The following is a 25,225-nucleotide window of genomic DNA, read 5'->3' on the forward strand; positions in this document are numbered from 1 at the left end:
GAAACATTCTGTACAAAATAAGATGGACCAATACACAATGTCATCTGTACAAAACTAAGGCGAGCATGATCCAATAACCGTCACTCCTGGCTCGGAGAACATGCTGTCCTTAGAAGACGTTATGGCCGCCATTGCAGACTCACGCACCTCCATGGAACAAAAAATGGACGGCATAAGCATGGATGTGTCACTCCTCTGTCACGACCTGCAGAAGCTAACCTCTTGCACCGGAGAGGCAGAGCAGCATATTTCTGGAGCTGAAGACGGAATAAGAGAGCTGCAACAGCAACTGAACGGCGTTAAATCTGAATTGAAATCGTTGGCAGAAGGAGTGGACGAGGGTGAGGGAAGATCGAGGCGCAACAACGCAAGGATCCTCGGCCTGCCTGAACATGCGGAAGGCCCAAGCATGGAACTTTTCCTGGAGCAGTGGCTCACAGACATGTTCGAACCAGACTACTTCTCCAAGTTCTTTTAGATTCAAAGAGCTCACTGCATGCCGACCAGGAAACCAGTGCCTGGAGCTCCACCACGAACTGTGATTGCAAAGAACAAGTTACTTTCTTACCTGATAACTCTTTCGATGGGATGTTCCTCCGCTGTATTCCACATCTATGACAGGTAATCACCAAAGCTGTGATGCTTCGGAACATTTTTCGGCCTCAGCGTCCTGCGTCGATGACTTCGATGCAGTGTCCTCGAGGGCCTCCGTCGAGCCGACGCCACTGGATGTTGTAAGTAGAACGCATGACGCCCGTAGCCTAAGTTGTAGTTTTCTCCCAGAACGTGTGGCACCAATCTTCTGCCAGTATGACTACAGATAGCCTTGCGGAAACGTAAGCTGCAATCGCATAAGAAATTCTGTAGAGGGGTAGGCTGGGAGGGTGCGATGTGGAATACGTCGGAGGAACATCCGATCGAAAGAACGTTACCAGGTAAGAAAGTAACTTGTTCTTCGAGGGGATTGTGTACTCCGACGTATTCCACATCTATGACAGACTCCCAAAGCAGTACCAACGTATGGAGGTGGGAAAAGAATTTAGAATTTTAGAATGCCCAATTAAAGTGCAGAATAGAGGACCGACTTGCCAAAGGCCAAATCCTGCCCATGGATAGAATCCAGGAAGTAGTGTTTTACAAAAGTATGGACAGAGGCCCATGTGGCTGCTTCACAAATGTTACGAATGGGAACACACCTCTGCAGAGCAGTGGACGTAGCCACACCCCTAGTAGAATGGGCCCGTAAGACTACCGGTGGGTCCTTACCCACCAGACAGTTGCATTGAGAGATTGTCAAGATAATCCATCTGGACAAGGTCTGCTTAGTAACAGCTTGAACCAAACGCATTCCAGCGTATCTTACAAAGAGCTGATTGTCCACTCTGACCTGGGACATGAGTGAGATGTAGAAACTCAAATCTCTCCTAGGATCCAACCTATGGAGCCTCTCCTCTTCCTTAATAGGATGCGGAGCAGGATAGAACGCCGGAAGAATGACCTTCTGGCTCAAATGAAAGTCCAACACAACCTTTGGAAGAAAAGAAGGATGAACCCTAAGGACAACCCTGTCCTGATGGAACACCGTGAAAGGTGGCTTGGTGGATAGTGCCTGCAACTCACTCACTCTGCAAGCGGAGGTAACCTCAACCAAAAATACAATTCTAAAGGTCAACAGTCTCAAAGGACAAGAATGTAAGGGCTCAAACGGAGCTCCCATTAGGAATTTCAGAACTAAGTTCAAACCCCAACCAGGCACCTGGAAAGGTGATAGTGGAAACACATTAGCGAGCCCTTTCAGAAACTGAGAAATCAAAGGAATCTTAAAATAAGAACACTCCTTAGACGAGCGCTTAAATATGGACAGCGCCGCCAGGTAGCCCTTAATGGTACCCACTTGCAGGCACTTGTGGACTAACGAAAGCAAAAAAGACAGAACCACAGGAATGGCACATGAAAAAGGATCCACATTCTTAACCCTGCATCAGTCACAGAACTTTCTCCAAAGGCAATGGTACAGGGACTTAGTTGCAGGCCTTCTGGCCGAAAGCAACACCTCCATCACGTCTTCAGGTAGGTCCCCAATCCTTATACCTCAACCTTTCAGAAACCAAGCATGAAGGTTGAGAGACTTGACCTCTGGATGGAGAACCTGACCCCCCTCCTGTGAGAGCAGATCGTCTCGGTAGGGAAGACGGCGTGGAGGGCATATGGTCGAGAAGGTCGAGAAGGTCCGGGTACCACGCTCTCCTGGCCCATGCAGAGCAATGAAGATCATTCGGGAACCGAACCTTCATAACCTCTGCAGCAATTGCGGAATGACGGGGACTGGAGGAAACACATACAGCAGTGGGAAGGACCACTCCACTAAGAACACGTCCCCCAAGGATCCTCTTGGAGGAAATTCACGCAAGCAGAATCTCTCGCACTTCCGGTTGACACTGGTGGCGAAGAGATCCACTTTTGGGGTTCCCCAAAGGGCGAAGATCTCCAGGAGAACCTCCTGAGCCAGCTCCCACTCGTGAGAGACCGTGCTCTGCCTGCTCAGAGCATCCGCCGCCTCATTTTCGTCTCTGACCAGATGAACTGCCAAAATCGAAATTTCCTGCTGGATGGCCCAGAACCAGAGCTGCATCGCCTCTCTGCACAGTGGAAGAGACCCTGCCCACCTCCTTTTTGTTGAGGTAGTGCATGTCCACTGTATTGTCCGTCAGAATCAGGACATTCTTCCCCTGCACAGATGGCAGAAAAGCCTTCAGGGCTAGCCTGACGGCCCTCAGCTCCAACAGATTGATATGGAGTCTGGACTCCGTTGGAGACCAACGACCGCTGACTATCAACTCGTTGGCATGAGCTCCCCATCCCGTGAGGGATGCGTCCGTCACGATCGACACCTCCGGCCAGGGTAGCCAAAATGGAGCCCCCTTCATCTGATTGCCTTTGACAGCCCACCACAGAAAATCCTGGGCGACCGAGGACGGCACCTGACGGGATCCGACATCCTGCCAGAGGCTTGCGACCACTGCATCTTGAGAGCCCACTGCAGAGATCTCATCCGCAGCCTGGCCTCTGGCACGAGAAGAATGCAGGATGCCATGAGGCCTCTGGGCACGTTGAAACTTGTGCACCATCTGCAGAATGTGATGAGCCCTCACCTGGGGAGGTGAACACTGCCCCAGAGATGTGTCGAGCACTGCTCCGATGTACTGGAGCCTCCGATTTGGTGTCAAATGGGACTTCTTTAAGTCAAGGGAGAAGCCCAGCTTGTGAAGAGAGTGGCAGGTGACTGACAGATGATCCAGGACTTGCTCGGGAGAGCCGCCCTGATAAACCAATCGTCCAGGTAGGTGTAGACGTGAATCCCCCCCTTTTTTTCTTCTTTTTTAAAAATGTGTTTATGGTTCAATTACAAAAATGTAGAACCTTTACAAAATTATTCAAAAGGTCAGCGACATATTTACATTTACATTTTATATTTAAAATCACATTAACATTTACATTAGCATTCTACGCTCATAATATTTTGTCATTAAAGCATTAGAACCGAAAAGGAGAAAAAAGAAACAAGGGGAGAAATAATAAGAAAAAAGGAAGAGAAACAAACACAATCAAAGAATCAAAGAACAGGTAGTTCAATTTCTCTCATAAGAGCCGACTATGTCAGCACATTAAAAACTTCTGTCCATCTTTGTTCAGATTGAACAGTGAGAGCTCAAAGAAAGTAAGAGGGCCTAGGTCAATGCAATCCATAAACTCTAGAAACAACCTCTAACATCATAAAACATTGCAACCTAAAAAAATAAGAGATGTCACAGCTGAGCAGTTAATATTCATTGATTGTCAAATCTAAGGAGCTCTTTTTCTATATGTTTGCACTGGCTAACTAATTAAAATATTAGAGGTTTATGTGTGCCTTGCATCATTCTTGCCCATAGAAATTGGAGACAGTCCTCATAATCAATGTTTACAAATTTCATCAATCGGTTGGATCTCAGACTTAAAATAGGGGCAATCGAGAATGAGATGTTTCATGGTTTCGATGGGCTCATGACATGAGGGGAAACGACATTTACTTTGATTGGTTTTCTCTTTATCATTCCAACTCATGGTTCTTTCCCTAGTATGGTAGAAGTTAAGCCTGTACGATATATACGCTTTTCTGGTGTGATTACATGGAAATAAAACAATATGATTGTATCTTGGAATGCGTTGTTTGACAAACGCACCATATTCTTTATACATTTTGTAAGTTGTTATTCGATCTATGGTGAGACACCAATCCTATTTGAAGAGCTTCTTTTTGGCATAACCTGGACGCTGGTAGACATAAACGGTGATACACAAGGCATTCAATAGGTGTTGCATTTTACGATGATATTGGGTAAAAGAAGCAGATGTCGAAAAATCCAACATGCTTTTCATGTCTTCATATAACGAATTCTTGGGAGGGAAATGGATTTTTGCGTAGTTAGATAGTTGTCACCATTTCCAACTTCCAGATAATGCCACAAGCCCAAGTTCATGGCGTATTACTGCATTCGGTGCGGACATAGGTAAATGCATTGCAGATTTTATTAGTGATCCCTGTAAGGAATCTAAAATTAAACTCAAATCACATAAGCATATGGCAAGGAAGTATAAGAAGACGCTTTCAATTTTCAATGTCATGAAGTCAATCATGGGTGTTAATGAGAATTTAGAATATTTCGCGTAGATCCTTTTTAGTTGGGACAGAAGGGGTCAAGTCTTATTTTTAATTAACTCTGTCCATGCTTTGATTGAATTTTGGGCTGAAAGATTATATCCAAGATATATTGCACTTGCGATACTCGAGATTTGGGTTTTCATAATCTGCCATTGATAACCCTTACTGTTTCGCTTTGTGCCAAATTTCATAATGGCCGTTTTTACCGGGGTTGGTGTTAGATTGTGTGCAACTGCAAATTCCTCAAAGAGTAGAAGCTTTGTTTGCAGCCCAGCCGGTGTTGGATCGAAAATGATGTCATCTGCTAACGCTACCCATTTCAGGAGCAACGTGCCAACTTTAACAGAGGTTCTTATGATCCCATTCCTTATCTAGATCAGAGAGGTACAGGTTAAAAAAAATGTAGCCACAAGGTTACAACCTTGCTTGAGACCTGTTGATGTTCTGATTGGCATGGTAGTTCTACCATCAACTGAGATTTTTATTTGGTATGAAGTGTTAGTGTGCAGCTTGATAAACCAGTAGAGTAATACAGTAGGAATTCCCATGTTCTTCATCTTATTCCAAAGGAGATTACGAACAACATTGTCAAAACCCGAAGTCATGTCGATCATGGCTATATACACAGGGTAAGAGTTCTTTCCAATTGTGCCTGCTATCATGTGTGCCATAATAACAGCATTAAGTGTAGTACTCATGCCCTTCCTAAAACTGTTTGATATTTCGAGTAAAGACTTTTCTTCCGGATTAATTTTTCAAAGTCATATAGGAGCAGAATCGCAAACAGTTTGGCATCCGTGTCAATTAAAGAGATAGGCTGATAATTCGGTGGTAAGATAGGGTCGCCCTTTTTGAATATTGGACCAATATTCGCAGTTGACCATGATGGAGGAATGGTTCCCATATTAATGATGGCCTCAAATTTATTTTTTAAGATTACTGCCCAAAGCTCAGGATCAGCTTTATAGAGACATGGGGGAAAGCCATCGGGCCCTGCTGATTTAGAATAAGATAGTTTCGATATGGCTCATTTAATATCTTCAATTGACCATTCCAAGCGGGCGATCATACTATAGCACAGAAGTACATCGGGTTCAGATTTGAACTTTGTTGGGAGCTGAAATTTAGCTGGTATATAGTCCTGCTATGCAGGCTCAGAAATACAATTGGACGTCGCCAACGCAACACTTTTATTGTCGCTTTAGATTGTGCGCCAAATTGTTCCTGTGTTGTTAGGCAGAAACCTGTGCAGTTCCCTTAGGGACCACTGCAAAAGATTTAGGACTACAGGTGGTTGGCAGTAAACCCAATTGGTAGCAGTCTGTACCACCCAGATTTACCTGGTAGCTGTGGCTGAGCAGTCAGACTTCTCTCAAGAAGAGTTAAGCAGTATACAGAGTATACACAATAGTTACAGATATACAGTAGCGCAAGCAAACACTGACCAGAGCTTTGGTGTAAAAGTATATAATTATTTATTTAAAGACACACTTGTAAATTACACTAGCACAAAAAGAGATAAGTAATTTCAACACACAGTCACTATTATATATACAACCCTGATTACTTATTAGACAAGTCTTAATGAGAAACACCACTTATTTTCAGACGGAGGTGAGCGCTTAACATAAGATGGCACTCTAATAAGTTATTAAAAAAAGGGAGGGAAAAAGGCAAAGTTATTGAAGAACACAATTTCAATACCTTTCAAAGAACCACAGGGAGGCAGGTTAGGCAAAGTCTACTGGAGAGCAAGGAAGTTCAAATGCCAGGCCCACTCTTAGAGAGAGCAAGCAAAATGTGTCCAGGATCACACAGTGGGGTTATGCCCAAAGAGTCTTTGTAGAAATTCCACAAAAGATTGAGATCAAGTCAGGAAAAGTTAGTTAACAGGCCCCAGGCTAACCCATGTTAGAAAGTCGAGGATTTACTGTCACCTCGAACGATCTGTCGCAAGGGAAGCCAGGCGGGACACAGTACCTGAAATGGGAGGAACGCTCCAGTGGGGGCAGTTGTTCCTGGCAGCAGGTGCAAGTCAGTGTTTCGTCCAGAGGAAGAGGAGGACTCGACGTGGAGGAAAGATGAAGGTCGTTGCACTGCCAGGGAAGAAACCAGCCGCGGAGTTCTCCGGTTACAAGGTACTACCGTTTTCTTCGCAGTAGTGGTAAACCGGGGTGTTCCGGTTGCCGGGGTGCTTGGCACAGGCAAGGTGGCCACGAGATGGTCCAGGAAGGCGAAAAGACGGGCAAACTGGTTATCCCCACCAGTCAAAGGAAGAAAACTCTCCGGACTGGAGATCTCCTCTGTCGTCGGGAAAAGTGGTGAGACGGTTCAGCAGGGATCCACCGGTGGGGTCGTCGTTGCAGGTCTGCTCAGCTTCTCCCTCCTCAGATTCTTTAGGTCCTGTGGCGACTTCTGAAGTTCCAGTCCCCAAAGCCCTGCTTTTATGCAGAAAACCCCCATTCATTCAGCCTAGCTGTCACTCAAACATGCTAAGTGGGCCAATCACACAAGAGTGCAACTTGAGTTGCCGAGGCAACTCAGTCCAGGGTGCCTAAACCCCCTTACACACCCCCTGTGGTACCCAGACAGAGTGGCACCAATTTTGGAGGCTTCTGTGGAGAAGCCCGCCAAAAAGTGGAACAAAGGGCTCGACTTGGGTTGGAGTCACAGAAGCGAACACAAACGCCATTTTGGAACCAAGTTTCGGCAAAAAATATCAACCGGTAAATTTATATTAATTTAATAAACCAGTGGTATGTTCGAGGCTATATTGAAAAGTGGTAGCCTCGAACAATGGGAAAATACCATAGGAATATATTCGCGGTCGATTATGAAAAGTAGTATCCACTGCCACCAGCCAAATCTTGGTCGGGGGGGACTGGACAGTGCCCTCTCGAACAACAGACTCCGGGGAAATCGAATTGCCCCGACCAGTTTGTCCACAATATGATGGTTTGCACTGGTTCTGTTCACAATTTAAGACTAGTAAAGCCAATGGTGACTTTACATGCCCTGGGAGACAGTAGTCAGTCCCAGGGTATGGAGTCTATGTTTGGGGGTCGCTACGACACCCCTGGGTTACTGCACGGAGGGTGCTGTGTAACCCACATATCAAAAACACATGAAGCCCTATGGGGTAAAGGACCCCATAACCCATAAAACACATACAAAATCAAAGAAACACCTCAAATCATGTCTAAGAGTGGGAGAAAAAGAGTCCCACTCTTAGCAGAAGAAAAAAATAAACCCCAAAAATGCAGCAAAGCTTTGGGAAATTAGCCTTTACAGAGAATTCTCCCTAACATGTGTCATGTGATGTTATTGCTCTTATTAAATCACAATTCTCTGTTGTATTTGAGAATGCGGGCATGTCTGAGATTCTGCTTATATACTCGCAGGATTTGTATCTGCGTATTCTGACAATGCACTACTCCTAGACCACTTTTCCTGAGTTGTCTCAGTGCTTTGTTTTTTCAATTCAGATTTTCCCCTTTTCAACAACTTACAAGTGGAATCGAAGGGGTGGAAGTGGTCCTTATTGATGAACCTTTTCCTAAAGAAAGTAAGTGCCTTGTTGATCAGTGCTGATTGATTAATGGCAATTCTGATTTACTATTTTCATGTCCAAACAATCGCATTTGTTGCGAAACATGCCTGACAAATTGATGACACAAGCTCCGACTCCACCTGATGGAAACTAGGGGGCGATCGGTCTCAAGAGCAGTTCGCACTCCAATTTGAAGGTACAGGCTATCCGTGCGTCATCGCTGGATAGAATCTGACTGATTAGAAGTGGTGCGGTAAGTTAGGGATAAGGTTCGAATAACATATGAAATCGATCATGGAAGTTTTGATTCCCCGGGCCCATGTAATTTGTGTTTTCATATCGTTGTTCACTACCATATCCATGTCCCAGTCACTTAATAGCTCTCTAAATTTTGCTCCCATAATAAGTGATAAATGGGAAGTTTTAGTGTTCCAAACTCGCTAGGATCTCTAAAATCACAATTAAAATCCCTGCCTATGATGATTTCCAGGGTTTGGTGTTTGCTGGATATATTTTCTAGACAAGCATCAAGTTCATCCAGCATTACATCAATCGTGGATACTGCTGGATTCCAGTATAATGTCACTATTAGAATCGGAGGGTATTTTGACGAATTAATATTTAGGAGTACACCAAGTAGGCTCGCTGATTCCCATATCCACTTGCACTGGGAGTTAGAATTATTAACTGCAATTGCAAGTCCTCCAGACGGTCGACCTTGTTGAGATCTTTTTGTAGGCAAGCAGTACATAGAGAACCCAGGTATCGCAATAGAGTCCATTTTCATTGTTTCCTGTAGTAATTTTTTTTTAATTTGTTTATGTTTCAAGTGCAAAATGTAGAACCTTTACAAAAGTGATTTAGAAGAAGAAAATATTTACATTAATTTACAGAAAAATAATACTTTTATAGCACAGCTTGAAAACACAGGATATCACATCTAATAATTGGTATCCTCTAGTTTTTAAAATTGAAAAGCTCTTTTTCTATGTACTTGCACAGACTAACCAATTCAAAAACCAGGGGCTTATGCGTATTTCCAGGGGCTTGCATCATTCGCACCCATAACAATTGCAAACATTCCTCAAAATCAATGTTTACAAATTTCATCAATCGGTTGATTCGCATTGAAGTGAAGTGTGGACATTCCAAAATAAGGGGTTTCATAGTTTCAATGGGTTCATTGCAAGAAGGGAAACATTTGATTTGATTATTTTCGTCTTTGTTACCCCAATTAGCTGTTCTTTCCCTGCTATAATATAGGTTCAATCTGTACCATATGTACGCTTTTCTAGTATGGTTACATGGAAACAACAGAACATGGTCATATCTTGGAATACGTTGTTTAACAAACACACTATATTCTTGGTACAGTTTGTAGGAAGATATTCTTTCTATTGTTAGCCGCCAATCCTGTTCAAATAGCTTCTTTTTAGCATAACCTGGACGCTGATGGACATCTTCAATAGTAATACATAAAGACTTCAGTAATTGTTGCATTTTATGGTGGAATTGATTGAAGGAAGCCGAATTAGAAGAATCGAACATACCTTTCAAGTCTTCATATAGTGAATTTTTTGGAGGATAATTAATTTTTACATAACTGCATGATTGTCGCCATTTCCAGCGTCCAGATAATGCCACAAGCCCAAACTCATGGCAAATCACTGCATTTGGTACGGACATTGGTAAATGCATGGCAGATTTAATTAATGACCCCTGTATGGAATCTACGGTTGCACTCAAGTCGCATAGGCACATATCGAGGGAATATAAAATGACGTTTTTGATTTTTAACGTCAGAAAGTCTATCATCGGTGTTAATGAGAATTTACAGTATTTTGTGTAAATCCTTTCTAGTTGGGACTATAAAGGACGTGTCTTATTTCTAATAAAGTCCGTACATGCTTTGATTGAATTTTGAGTAGTGAGATTATATCCCAAATAAATCGCTCTGGAAATTATTGGAATTTGAGTTTTCATAATCTCCCATCGATATCCCTTGCCATTTTGTTTCATGCCAAATTTCAAAATAGCCGTTTTTGCTGGGTTTGGTGTCAAATTGTGTGCAACTGCAAAGTTCTCAAAAAGTTGGAGCTTTGTTTGCAACCCAGCCGAGTGGGGTCGAAAACAATGATATAATCTGCGAATGCAATCCATTTCATACGCAGGGAACCAATTTTAAAAGAAAACAGGTTACTATGATCCCATTCCTTGTCAAGATCTGTAAGATATAGGTTAAAGAATGTCACTGCAAGGTTGCAGCCTTGCTTAAGCCCAATGGATGTTCCAATTGGCTCTGTAGTTCTGCCATCAAGTGAGATTTTTATTTTGTACGAGGTGTTAGTGTGGAATTAATGAACCAATAAAGTAATACTGTAGGTATTCCCATGGCCCTCATTTTATTCCACAGCAGATTTCGTACCACATTGTCGAATGCTGATGACATGTCTATCATGGCCACATAAACAGAGTGAGAATTCTTTCCTCTTGCACCCTCGATCATATGAGCCATGATAGCAGCATTCAAAGCAGTACTCATTATCTTCCTAAAGCCTGTTTGGTATTTTGAATAGAGGTTGTTTTCCTCAATGAATTTTCCCAGGTCGTATAAGAGGACAATTGCAAACAATTTTACATCGGTATCAATCAGAGAGATTGGCCTATAATTCTGTGGTAGGGCAGGGTCGCCTTTTTTGAATATTGCAACAATATTCGCGGTGGTCCAAGGGGGGGGGGGGGTGGAGCCGGTGTTAATAATGGCATCAAATTTGGTTTTCAAAATTCCCGCCCAAAACTCAGGATCCGCTTTGTTAAGGCAAGGCAGAAGCCCATCAGGGCCAGCGGATTTAGAATAAGATATTCTTGAAATGGCCCATTTAAGATTTTCCAGTGACCATTCCAAACGAGCGATCCTACTATAACACAACTGTACACCTGGGACAGACTCACATTTTTTTGGAATATGATATTTTGCGGTTATATAATCATGCCATTTTTGATCAGATATGAGGTAAGATGTGGCCAATGCAACGCTTTTACCGCCGCTTTTAATTGTGCGCCAAATTGTGCGAGTGTCATATGATGATATAGCTCTTATCAGGTCACAATTCTCCCTATTATATTTTAGAATGCGAGCATGTCTGAGATTCTCCTTGTATGCCTTCAAAATTTATAACAGCATGTTCCTACAATTCAATACTCCCTGGTCAGTTATTTTAAGTTGTCTTAATGCCTTGTTTTTCTCTCTTTTTAAAAGCTTGCAGGTAAAAATCAAAGGGATGGGGATGGTTTTCCTTAATATACTTTTACTAAAAAGAGCAAGTGCATTAGTGATCAATTCAGAGTAAAAATGTATCGAAGGTGTCTTAATTTTGATATTTGACTGACCCAATAGACGTATTTTATGCGAAACATGCTTAACAAATTGATGGCACAAGCCTTGACTCCATCTAATGGAAACTTGAGGGTGATCAATCTCTACTAAAGCCAAAGCTGGCTCAGAGGTCAAACATTTACATTGCACTTTCAGCGTACAGGAAATCTGTGCATGATCACTCGTTAGTATGCGACTGGTCTGTAAGGGTGACGAAAGAGAAGCAAGGATTCGAGTGGCGTATATGAAATCAATAGTCGATACTTTAGAACCCCGTGACCATGTAATGTGTGACTTCATATCGTCACTTACAATCATATCCATGTCCCAATCATAAAGTAAATCTCTAAATTTCGTACCCCTTCCACATGATATTTGGGAGGATTTGGATGCCCCAAATACAGTCGGATCTGTACAATCACAATTAAAATCTCCCCCAATGATAATTTCTAGGGATTGATGTTTGCTGGATATATTTTCCAGACAATCATCAATTTCATCCAACATAGCATCAATCGTGACACTGGCGGGATTCCAGTTTAATGATATTATTAGAATTGGCGGGTGTTGTAAGTCTCCACTAATACACCCAATAAGCTCACTGATTCCCATATCCACTGAGTGTAGATCAACCGAATTGTTGACTGCTATTGCGAGGCCCCCGCTCGGTAGTCCTTGAAGAGGCATCCTTGCAGACATTCAATACGTAGTAAACCCTGGTATAGAAAAGGAGCTAATTTTCATGGTTTCCTGTAGTATTAAGACCGTCGGTTGATTCTCAGGCAAAATTGATGAAAACCAACCCATGAGATTGAAATAACCACATGAATTCCATGAAAGGTACTTACAGGCTGCTATGAGGTAGACAACGAGATTTTGGACCCTAAAATAGCAGTAATCATTGGTTCCAGCCATGGAATACCTTTTGTCGTAGTTACCCGAGTTAGTAACGCATGCAAGTCACAATCAGCACTAAGGTTAGATTTTTCATCGGGTTTGCCAGACCCTGCTGTCTCAGCAAGAGCAGGACTGGAATATGCCAGGAAGTCATTGGCGGTTGATTCTATTTCAAAAGTTGATAAATTGAATCCTTGGTTTTTTAACTCTTCACGGTTGAACCACAGGAACTTTAGCACAGTCTCAGAGCCCAGATAACATATAGCTCTACAATTGTCAGTCTGAGCTATGGATACTCTCAAAATATCCCCTGATTTCACCATTCTCAATTGAGGAATACGTGAGAAGAAGGCCATAATGAAGGATCGTTAATTTGCTTCCCCGCAGTAGAGTTCCTGTCTCCCTCAAGGCCAATGAGGTAGGGTTTTTTCTCAGTGTCGGGTGGAATCTCACGATTTTTTCCTTCAATTCGTGTAGGGAGAGTAACTTCTACTCCTGCCGTCTGCGATGGAAGAGGTGGTAGTGCATTAAGAGGTGTTTCTAAATTCAAAGAGCCATCAAATAAAGCCCTTCTTAGGATTTCCAATATGTTGGGAATTCTCAGAGATTTTCTGTTCCATAGGAGGTGGAGGGGTCCTTTCCACCTTAACCATCCTTGATGGAGTAGGGGGGTAACACCTTCATTAATGTTTCAACATTAAGCAAACCATCCTGAAATGCTTTCCTCAATGTTTCTAGTGAGTCCTGATGGGACTTCACTAGAACCTTCTCGGTGTTCTCAGGTAGAAATCTGCCAAGTGCTTGACCGTGTATCGAGATACGGTTAGGAGCAAAAGTAAAGTTTGTTGCCTCACTGTCAGTTGTATGATTCGTTTTAGGGGAGGCAAGGGGTCTGATGGTCGACTCTTTTGCTGGAAGGAAAATTTTGCCTTTATCATTTGTTATTAGTCAAGGATAGGTATTACATTGCTCTAATACAATGTCTAATTGAGTGACTTTTTCCTTGCCATTTACCATACTTGAGGGTTTAGGATTGCCAGTCTCATTCATTTTCAACCTAGTCCCTGAACAACATGGTGCCTCATGTGCATGCGGCACTATATGATTTTTTCATAGACAAATTGGACGCACTTGTGATTTTAAGCTCGTGATTAGAGCAAGCTTGTTGTATGGCATTGTTCCTGGTCGTACAGCTTCTTCCCGAAATCGGAAAGTAGCTGTTTAAATTTAATTTAGCCTTTGGAGAGGAAATTGTTTCGATCACTTTAGCATCAATTCCAGATGCTCCTATTTCAACAATATCTGAGGTGATTTTCACCACTGTCTCAGTTGGAATAAGATTGATGTTTGTCAATTTCTTTGATTCCAATTGCTTGGATTCAATGTTTTTGGTTTTTGTAGGCAATTTTAGTTTCAAACTCGGAGTCGGCACAAGTGCTTCCTGACTTTCTTTTGATAGTTGCTGTATATCAAAACTTTCCTCGTCGGAAATTATTATCACTGTTTCTTGTCCTAAAGTATCAGGACCATCAGTTGACAATGAAGCCGGATTATTAACCACGTTGTTGGAAGTCTTTTTTTACCATAGCTTCCTTTCTTCTCTTAGCATTTAGTTTCAGTGCTCTTATGTGTGACTTTTTTGCGCGACGTGATAAGAGAAATTCTCTTCAGAATGGGAAAACTCTTGTTCTTTCTGATGCTGCTCATTTAGTGCCTTCACTAAAATCGAGGGACTGTCCAGGGAGTCAACTACTGGAACTAACTTGGCCTAACTGGGAAGTAATTGTGAGGTTCATTGCCTCAACTGATGCTTTAAGTTCTTTTATTTCATGCATACAGTGGCATAATGAATTAGGAAGGGGGGCTACTTGCGGCTGGGTAGGGATAAATCCTACCTCCTGGCCAACTTGAGTTCCCCTTTCGAGTTGAGCAGGAGCCAGATGAGTGGATTGACTATTAATCAATCTTATGGTGTCAGTTGCAATTATAAACCCCTCAATCTTATCCATTTTTGAACATAGATGGTGAAAACTCCCTTTTACGTCATTTAGTTCTAAGTGGGTCAAATCATGTCCCTTATCCAGTAAATCAAGTATTTTGATAATCACTGGAAAAGTGCATGGGGATTGCAATTCCTTCTCAGCAGAATCAATAGGACCCCCTGGTAGATTGGTTTGAGAGGGCCTAATAAAAACAGCCGAATCAGAAGAATATGATAAACGAGGTGGGGGAAGTTCGTAGTTAATGTCCTGGTGAGAATCTCTATCGGGCTCATTAACAAAGCTTTGCTCACCTGGTGGTTGTAAGTTTACCAAGTGATGGGTTTTTAATGGACCATAAACATGGGGCGTTAGCGAGTCAATGGCACGAGCCAACTGGTCATCTAAAGCAATCATTTTTTTTATGGTGATGCCATGCTGGTCGCTAGGAAGATGGTTCAGCATGGGAGATTCCCAAAAACTTCCATATACGTCGTCTGGGGGACGCTCTACGTAGCTGTTTGACTTCGTGTCACAGGGATGCAATGCGGAGAGAGGAGTAGATGATAAACTCTTTTCAGTGGCATGTACCATAACCACATGTGATGGAAGGTTTGGGCAATCAATCTCCCCAACAGCACCCGAGGTTAATACATCTAAGTCTGCGGGTTCAATGTAAGAGGTGCAACCGCGACACACAAGCGAATCAATACTAGTTGCTGTCATAGTCATGGCGCCCAAATCATTACATTTTCTCCGTAAACCCCCGGCCATAACAATAAGTACCAAACGTGTATACAGACAGGCAGAGGGGGAGATTAGGGGTCCGATTTCACACTATACAAGAGGAGAAGGATGTGAACTCACCGTGGAGTATTCGACTTGTGAGCCCATTAGATTTCTCGTGGTCAAATATCGAGAAAAGTTTTCGATATAGTTAGAGCAACACAACAAAACATCGAAGCAGCGAACAGCAAACAGCGCTACTTAGAGCGCGTACTTCAATGCGCGCGCAGGTCTGTTGAAGTAGGTTTCTGGGAAAAGGGGCGGGGCCACCTAAATACAAAAATACGCTGTTTTAGGCTATTATAAATATATATATCCATATATATTAGCGTACATGTATTATAAGAGCAGTAATACCATAAGAGTTCAGTGCAAAGGGATGTGGAAGTTGAAGTCCAGGTCCATGTTCACAGTGATCCAGCGGTCTCCCACAGCAAACAGCGCTACTTAGAGCGCATACTTTGATTTCCTGTAGTAATATGATCATGGGTTGATTATTAAGGTGAAGTGACAAGTACCATCTCATGAAGTTAGCGTAACCACATGAGTACCAAGAGAGGACATTTAATTCAGTACTTTCAGGATGCTATGAAGCAGAAAGTGTTATTTTGGAACCCAAAATAGCAGTAAGCATTGGTTCGAGCCATGGAATACCTTTTGTGGTGGCTACATGATTCAGTAACTCGTGGATGTCGCGATCCACACTAGTTTCAAGTTTTTGGACAAACTCAGCTGTCGCCGATGTTTCAACAACAGAAGGGTTAAGGAATGCCAAAAAGTCATTAGCACTTGATTCAAATTCAAAGGTGGATAAATTTGAGTCGCTCATTTTTTATTTCAGCCTGGTTAAACCAGAGAAATTTCATAAAGATCTCGGAGCTCAAGTAACATATAGCCCTAAAGTTGTTAGTTCGAGCCATAGAGACTCAAAATAGCTTCTGATTTAAACATTCTTAATTGAGGAATTCGTGAAAATAAGGCCAAAATGAATGATCGGTTGATGCGCTTGTCAGCTGGGGGGGGGGGGGGGCACGGCATCCGCCCTAGCCATCTGCGGTGGGTGGGGTAATATCGCCTTAGTTAGTGTTTCAGCATTCAAACAACCATCATATAGAGCTATCCACAATATTTCGAGTATTTCATGATGGGAATTCACTAATTCCTTGTTATTATTGTTTTCAGGAAGAGACCTGCTAAGTGCCGGGCCATGTATGAAAATACGATTAAGGGCAATTGAGGCTTTCGCCGCATCGATGTCAGATGTGGAATTGGTCCTGGGGTGGACATTGGATACCAGGACAGGCTCAGTGTCTAGTTTCCTTGCCCTTACCGTTTGCCATACTTCTAGTATTAGCACTGCTCAGGTCATTTTTATTTGAACTTGAGTCTGAACAACGAGGTGCCTCAGTGCATGCCGCACTATATGATTTTCTCGGAAGCACAATAAGATCGCTTTTAATTGAGGGATCTTCAAGTGTGACATCTCTTCTGGTCGTGCAACTTCTTGCCAGAAATTGGAAAATAGTTGTTCAGATTTATTTTAACACTTGGGATGGAGACGTTTCAAGCGTATTACCAACTGTACCGGTAGCACTTGTTTCAAGGGTGTCTAAAGAAGTTTTGAATGATTTGGTGATCGAAGCAGACTTACAATTAGCAGTCTTCGCAGGCTCCATTAGTTTTTTGGGAATAGATTCGGTCATTTTGATTTTAGATAAGACTTTTGGTTTCAAGTTTGGAGTTGGTATGAGCGCCTCTTAACTTTCTTTCGACAACTGCTGTAAATCAACGCTTTCCTCGTCAGAAATTACTATCACAGTTTCCAGTTTTACGGTCTGAGGGCCCTCAGATGGCGAAAGCACAGGATTGTTGACCTCATTATTGCTATTCTTTTTTGACAGAGCTTCCTTTCTCCTCTTTGCATATCTTTTCACGGCTCTGAAGTGCGTTTCTCATCAGAATGTGAGCATTCTTGTTCCTTCTGTTGCTGCTCATTAAATACTTTCACTAAGGTCGAGGGGGTATCAGGAGAATGGACCGAATGAACTAACTTGGTAAGTTGAGAGGCAATTGTTGAGTTCATTGCCTCTACTGAGGCTTTGAGCTCTTTTATTTCATTATTGCAATTGCATGACAAGGTGGCAAGGGGAATGACTGAAGGCTAAGTGGAGCCAATGCCTCATGGCAATATTGGGTGCCTTTTTCAAATCGTGCTGGAACAGGATTAGTAGAGGGGTTTGATAAAGGTTGGCCACTAATAGATCTTATGGTGTCAGCAGCAATTATAAACCCTTCAATCTTATCCATTTGAGAGCATAAATGGGGTAGGCTAACTTTTATATCCTTCAATTCCAAGTGGGTTAAGTCATGACCCTTATCCAGTAGGTCCAATATTTTAATAATCACTAGAAAGGTGCATGGGGATCGCGGGTCTTTATCATCAGTGGGGCTGGATCCTCCTGACATTGCAGCTTGGGAGGGCTTGATAAATACATCAGCCAAGTCAGAAGAGTATGATAGGCGCGGTGGCGGCAATTCCTGATTGATGTCTTGGTGTAAACCCCTATGGGGCCCATTTATACAGCTTTGATTGCTTAATGGTTGATGGTCTACCAAATGGTTCCTTTTTGAAGAACCAAAGGCAAGTGGTGTTAACATGCCAATCGCGTGGGTCACCTGGTCGTCAAGGGCAGCCATGTTTCTCATGGTGAGATCGTACTGATCATTAGGTAATAGATTGGCCAATGGTGATTCAGAGCAACTTCCAAAATACTTCGGCGGATTGCCGTTGTGCTGAACTATTCATATTCCTATGCAAAGGAGAGTACGAGGAGATGGGGGTAGATGGATAGCTCGCTTCAGTGGCATGAATCATGGCTATGTGAGAGGCAAAGCTTGTGCAACCTGTAATCTCCCCAGAAGTGCCTGAGGTGATTGTATCTAAAACAGCAGGTTCGATATATGAAGTGCAGCCATGGAAGACAAGCGAGTCAATGCTAGTAGACTTAAGGGCGGTTGCACGTAGATCATTACACCGCCCACTCCGAGGACCGCTAGCCATGTTCATAAATGCAGTAAGTATTACAAAAAATGGACAGAAAGCTAAGAAAAAAGGTTCAGCTAATTAGTTGACAGTGAATTGGACTGGGTGAATACACATGTGCAGATGAACAAGTTCAAAACGAGTTCACAGGACAGGGAAAAAAAGAAAAGAACAACTCGCCCTGCTGTACTGGACGCAAGCACCTATTAAGGTTGACCCATCCAAAGGATGAGTCAGATTTTTAAGTTTGGCCAGCACAACGAAACAGCGAACAGCAAAGATTGTGTACTTCGATGCGCGCGCAGGTCAGGTAATAAGGGTTTCTGGGTTGGGGGAGGAGCCACCATGCAAATCCAGTTGATGGAAGTTGAAAACAGGTAAATCAAGTTTAGCAGTCTCGCAGCATCCTCTGACAGCAAACAGCGCTACTTAGATGAATCCCCCCTTTCTTGAGATACGCTGCCACCACCACCATGAGCTTGGTGAAGACCCTCGGGGCAGAGGTCAATCCGAACGGCAGAACCCGAAAACTGAAAATGCAAGTCGCCAACCGCGAACCTCAGGTACTTCTTGTGCTTGGGATGAATCGGCACATGAAAGTAAGCATTGTTGAGGTCGAGAGACACCAACCATTCCTGAAGTTGAAGGGCCTAGAGGACTTGAGAAAGAGTAACCATCTTGAACTTGTCCTTCCTGAGGAGCTCGTTCAAACCACGCAAGTCCATGATGGGTCTCAATCCCCCGTCTTTTTTTGGGATCCAAAAATATGGGGAATACCATCCCTTGTTCCTCTCCGCTACAGGCACCAGTTCTATGGTGCCTTTCTCCAGCAGGGATTTGATTTCCTGCGCAAAGAGCGGATCCCGACACTTCAAAGAGCTTCCCTGGTGGATTGTCGTGAGGCCTCTGCCGGAAAGGAAGACAGTAGCTTTGGGCTATGGTCTCCAGAACCCACAAATCTGAAGTAATGGCACACCATTCTACAAGATGCTGCGCCAGCCTTACCCCAACCGGCGAACCATGGGACATGGCCTCATGACTAAGCTGAAGCGGCTTCGGCAGTGCCTGAGGGCAAAGAGGCAAATGCCCGAGCGGCTTTGGCACCTCGAGTACCTTGTTTTCCACCTCTGGTACTTCTACGTTGGCCCCTTTGACCAGTCGCTCCCCTCGATCTACCAAAGGTCGAGTAGTATTGAAAGGAACCTCCCCTCCATTGCTGTCCCCTAGGACGAAAAGACGGAGGTTGACGAACTGCAGCGCTCAACAACTTAGCTGCAGCTTTGGAGGTCTGCAACCTCTCAAGGCTCTCGTCAGCCTTGCTGCCAAAAAGATGGTCACCATCAAAGGGCATGTTGAGAAGCCGGGACTGTACATCAGGAGCAAACCCAGACTTCCGCAACCATGCAAACCTGCGCATCACGTTGCTCGCCGCCATGGACCGGCTGACACAGTCTGCCACGTCCAGATCCGACTGAACGGATTCACACATGGCATCCTTGCCATCCTGAATGAGGGCAAGAAAACCATCCCGTTCCTCCCCTTCAGGGATATGTTCAGCCGCCAAAGATACACAATTCCACAGAGTGTGAGTGAATCTTGCCAAGGCACAAACGGAGTTGGCCGCCTTTAAAGCCATACACCCAGATGAAAACACTTTCTTCGCCCAACCGTCGAAGCGCTTGTCGTCCCTATCAGGAGGGATGGTAGGGTACGACGCCTGCTTCGCTGGGGCCGTAGCCGCCTGCACCACCAAACTCTCCGCAGTGGGGTGCAAAGACAAGTAGCCGGGGTCGCCACTGGCTGGACAGTATTTTTTCGGGAACGACTTATTCACTGCCGGGAGACTCTCCGGAGCAGTCCAAGCTGCCGCCACCCTCTTTGTAAGGCCATATGAAATGGCAGCACTGGGTCTGCCAGGTCATCCTGCAGAAAATCCACAGGTGGAGCAGACCACCTCAAATACTCCGTCACCCTCGACATGAGACGCCTGTATGAAGATTCGGCGTGAGTACCAGGCTCAGGGCTGCCAAATTCAACCTCCGGGGAGGTGTCCAGACCACTGGAGTCATGCAAAGATTCACGCAGGTATTCCTACTGGCTATGACCAGACAACAGTTCATCAGGAACTCTGCAGGTCTCCGGGGTACCGATAAGGCCTCCTCAAAAGGCGTTGAGGGCGTCGACGGAATCTGCGCTTCCGCAAGTGACTAGAATAGGCAGAGGAATGGCGGGAACCACTCCGGGACCGAGACCCCCTGGACTTATGCCGACGTGGAGAGTCACCCCTTGAATCGTCGGTCGAAAGCCCAGCAGATTTAGACTTTCGGCGTTTGGAAACCCTACCTACATATAGCTTCTTCTTCTGCTCCTGCAAGGCCTTCGACGTCAAAGACAGGCAATCGTCACAGTCATCAGTGGCGTGGTTCTCGCCGAGGCACCAGAGGCAGATGTCGTGCGGGTCCGCAAGTGACATCTTGGAACCGCAGTCCCCACACTTCTTGAAGCCCGACCGCGGGGTAGAAGAAGGTGAAGACATGATTTTTCACAAAAACCAAGAACGAAGAACCGATTCAATCAGGAGAAGAACCGAGTCGTGCCGAGATTCCGAAGCGACCACGTTCGCGGAAAAAACAGAACTGAGGCTACGGGCGTTGTGCGTCCTACTTATAACATCAAGTGACATCGGCTCGACCGAGGCCCTCGAGGACAGCGTATCGATTACCTGTCAGATGTTGAATACGTCGGAGGACAGAATCCCCTCGAACTACAGATACCGAGATGCATTGCTCCAGAGAGCACGTGCCAATGGCACACTGACTTCCAATGGTTCCAAAATTGCATTATTTCCCGATTACACCAGGAAAGTACAGAAAGCCAGGCAATCATTTGACCGGCTCAAGAGACAACTGCAAGCCCCCAATGTCAAATACGGTCTTTTATTCCCAGCCGAGCTCTAAATATACTATAATAGAACAACAGTCCATTTCACTGACCCGAAGGAGGCCTGGAGATGGACAGAACATATAGGAGGAGACTGGAGAACTCTGAGGAATAACAGAAATGGGAACCCACGTGCCAGACCAGAAAAAAAGACCGCCATCACCACAACCGCCAGCAATAAACCCTCTCGGTGATGAGGAAGGGTAGACACCTGGCAAGACAGTATAGCACACAGCGTGTCCCCCCCGGACGCAAGGAGAAGGAGGATTACACCATTTTGCAAACCGCAAGTCATATGTTAAATAAGGATAAACAAAATGTAGGTGGCCGCCGGAGATGCCACCCCATAGAGTACAAAGTTTGAGTCGTTTAGCCAACAGCTGGTTGTTTCTTCTCTTTTCCTTCTTCTCTTTTCACGAGCTGTCAGTTGTTGTTTGGGTGACAGATGCTTCAAGTTGGGTGGAGCATAGGGAGGGAAGTGGGGAAATGATTTGTTCCGATTCTACATGGATCTGGGGAACACCACACACATACTCCTACACAAATACATCACATTTCGAGACAGCAGTACGGGCACCTTCCCAGGACGTCGCACACAAGATTCAATTGCAGCCAATCTACCTCTAATGGCAGCATCTAATAAAGATATCCAAAGCTTACGTTTCTTGACATGGAACGTTAAAGGGCTAGATGGTGGCATCAAGCGGAAGCTCGACAGTCAAGTTCTAAATAGGCATTCAACAGATGTAGTGTTACTTACTGAGACTCATCTGGCAGGTACAAGCTGCAATTTATTTAAACGTAACAATTACCATATGGCACTGCACACTGGTTTCACCAAGGACTCAAGAGGGGTGCTCATATTGCTTCACAAGAAGCTCCTTTTCATGTACTTCAGGGTGACACAAGACACAGGGGGTAGATTTGTGTATGCAACAGGAACACTGTGGAACTAAACCATAGCAATACTAGCTGTATACTCACAGCCTGCATGGATGTCCACATTCATAGATGACGTTACCACTTTGATTGTTTTAGATCCCTCAGACACACTGATCTTAGGGGTTGACTTCAACGAGGTCATGAACGTAGGAATGGACCGCACACACCTGAGAGGTAGGCACCGTGGTACTCGCACAAAACTGGCCACCTTCACCGAAGCATTAGGATTGAGAGATGTGTGGCGAGATCTTCATCCTGAGGCTCGAGAATACTCATTCCACTCAGGGGTTCATGCTTCCCTCTCAAGGTTGGACTACTACTTCCTTCCAACAACAGATATACATAGTGCGACTAACACAACCCTACTCCCACGGGGAATCTCTGACCACTCTCCCCTGCTGATGGAATTCACAACCGCAAGACCGCTTCCCCCTCCCTCCTGGCATTTTAACAATTATCTAGGCTTTCCAGAATTCGTGGAACATATCCAAAAGACCACAAACGCCTATTTCGAAATGAAAACAGGGTCAGTTGATGACCCGGGGGTGCTATGGGAGGCATACAAGCCAGTGGTGCAAGGTGAAATCCTCTTCTGGACCACAGCGCATAAGAAAGCACATCTAAGGAAGGTAAGGGAAGCAGAAGTGCAAGTAAAACATGCAGAACAAGCTCACCTGACACTAGACCTGCCCGAGACTAATCACTCACTAGTGTTGGCTCAAAAAAGATTGCAGAATATTGCCCTTGATAGCGCCAAACAAGCACACAGAGCGATGCATGCCAGAATTTACTAAACTGGCGACAAGGCTAGTAAAATGTTGGCGTGGCTGGAGCGCAGAGATGAGGGACATAGTCAAGTTAGAATGATTAAAGGAATGGTTCGGTCAACATTTTTTATTGTCCCTAAGGGTCGGCCATGTGTTTTTAAGCCTAAGTCGCACGATTTTAGAAAAATGTCCTATGGACCTTACCTGAGTTTTCATCCATTAAATGCACGCGAAAACAGGCACCAGGGCACTGCCATTTTGTGATAATCCTATCACTTGCCGCATCGCCCTGGCTGACCTGCTTTTGCGGCACTAAATCATATCCCCCCCCCCCCGGAGCCTGTCATCAGCGGACGCGTACCGCCCATTTCACAACGCCAAAGCATGTCTTGTGTCAACAATCGATGCGCTTCAGCTAATGACTTGTCACTATGGAAATGGCAGGACGCCTCCTTCCTCAATAAGTATAAATAGACCGTTTCACAACACACAGCGGCACATTTTCGATTCCATTCCTCTCACTGTATTTCTTTGAGTATTCTGTGACTCGTTTCTGTGCTCTGGTCAGCTACCTTCGTTGCTTGTAGGCCGTGTGAACACCTGTAACCATCGCTATAAATTATTTTAGTTTGTTTACCACACAATGGCTACAATAATGCCCTACATGTACGAGCCCAAGTATACCGAGGAGGAACTACTGGAAAGGGAAACACGCGAAAAAGATGGGGCTTCGGACGGCAGTTGGCAGGACGAATCAACGGATGAAGACACTGGACCTAGTCGCATGGACGGTGTTTCCACCTGGTGCACATGCAATCGGTGCGAGATAATGCCAACCGAGGAAGAGAACTGCTGCTGCTGTGAAAACTCGGGATGCGTGGCCTACATCTCGGAAGGCGACCGCAATGCATCACAGAGTTGCCAGACTTCAGGGCAGCCTGCCTCACACGGTCCGTGTTGAGGATAATGAAGGTGCTTATGCACGAACTTCGCGCAACTGTTCATCCTCGTAATCCGAGTAACGAGTAAGTATACTATGCTTGTGATGACACACCTATTTCATGGTCTTCTACTAAATCCAAAATTACATATACATATCATGTTAACGCATGAAAGTCGTTCAATAGTGTGCAGTCTCTAGATAGCATTTGTCCAAGCAGAATGCCATTAGTTACAAGAATTGTCATTGACAACAAACGTTTAATAAACTTATCTTGTTCATTTAAAAACAGTTTGTATCATTCTTTTTCACAGGTGGTACCGGCTGGTGGCCTATCGTTCCTTTACATGGTGGCTTCACGGGAGGTTTGGACGCCGCATTTGAAGAGTAATACCCGCCTGTGCCGTTTGTGCCATAAGAGAAACGTTTCCGAGTGACAGCGGTCAGTACAGGGGATTTTACCTCGCTGTGCTGCAACCTGACCTGTACAATGTGTAAAGTCTTGTATTTTTGTGCCATCAGAATAAGATACAAAATAAAACACCACATATATTTCAACAACGGTTGTTTCGATTTTTTAAATGAAGTGTGTCTTCATTCAAGGATGGACGTCAGACATCTGTGCTCCGAATGAGTGAAGGTCAGGCCGCTGTGAAGCGGGGTGGTCACTATCTAAGCTAACATAATATATTCTCAATAATGCATGCACTAAATAACACTTGTTCAAAGTCTTTCAGTAGGTTATGTCTCTATACAAGTCACACATATATCTATACTATCAATTAACACACTGGTTGAAGTGTGGGTCTGTGCTCACAAGAATCTCCAGTATGTGTCGTTTGTTATTGATGGGCAACGATATACTGTGGTAGGGGTCTAGTGTTAGTTGGGGATCTGCTAGGTGGGCATCATGGCGTGGTCAGTGGTCTGGCACATGAAGAGAATACCTTGCAGGGACACAAGGTCAGAATGGCAGTAAGTTTCCACTGGCGAGGGTGCGTGGGCAAGGACATGTTTGTGGAGATGAACGAGCTATGTGCTTAGTTCAGGCTGGTTCACATGCAGGACAGTGATCTCAGAGGAAGATTGATGTGTTACATTTATTAGGTGTTGTAAATACCTCCGGAGTTTTACAGTCAGAGTGGGAACGAGGGTGGGGCCATGTGCTCTGCGCGCTGTACTATCGCAGTGAGGCCTGGTCACCAAGATGGAGTCAAAAGTGGGTACAAAAATGGATGCCCCGTGTCCTGCTCAGTGGTCCCATCTACGCGAATGTCAACCAACTCTGATAACGCAGAGCCTT

General features: G+C 44.4%; 1 protein-coding gene across 5 annotated transcripts in view; it reads right to left on the bottom strand.

Annotated features, from left to right (window-relative positions):
• The window catches only part of MBTD1 (mbt domain containing 1), a 1,870,500-nt gene that overhangs the window by 551,022 nt on the left and 1,294,253 nt on the right, over positions 1–25,225 (bottom strand). The window lies entirely within an intron of this gene.

Source organism: Ambystoma mexicanum, chromosome 3q (genome assembly GCF_040938575.1).
Source record: "Ambystoma mexicanum isolate Mex_15411 chromosome 3q, UKY_AmexF1_1, whole genome shotgun sequence".
NCBI classification, from domain to species: domain Eukaryota; kingdom Metazoa; phylum Chordata; class Amphibia; order Caudata; family Ambystomatidae; genus Ambystoma; species Ambystoma mexicanum.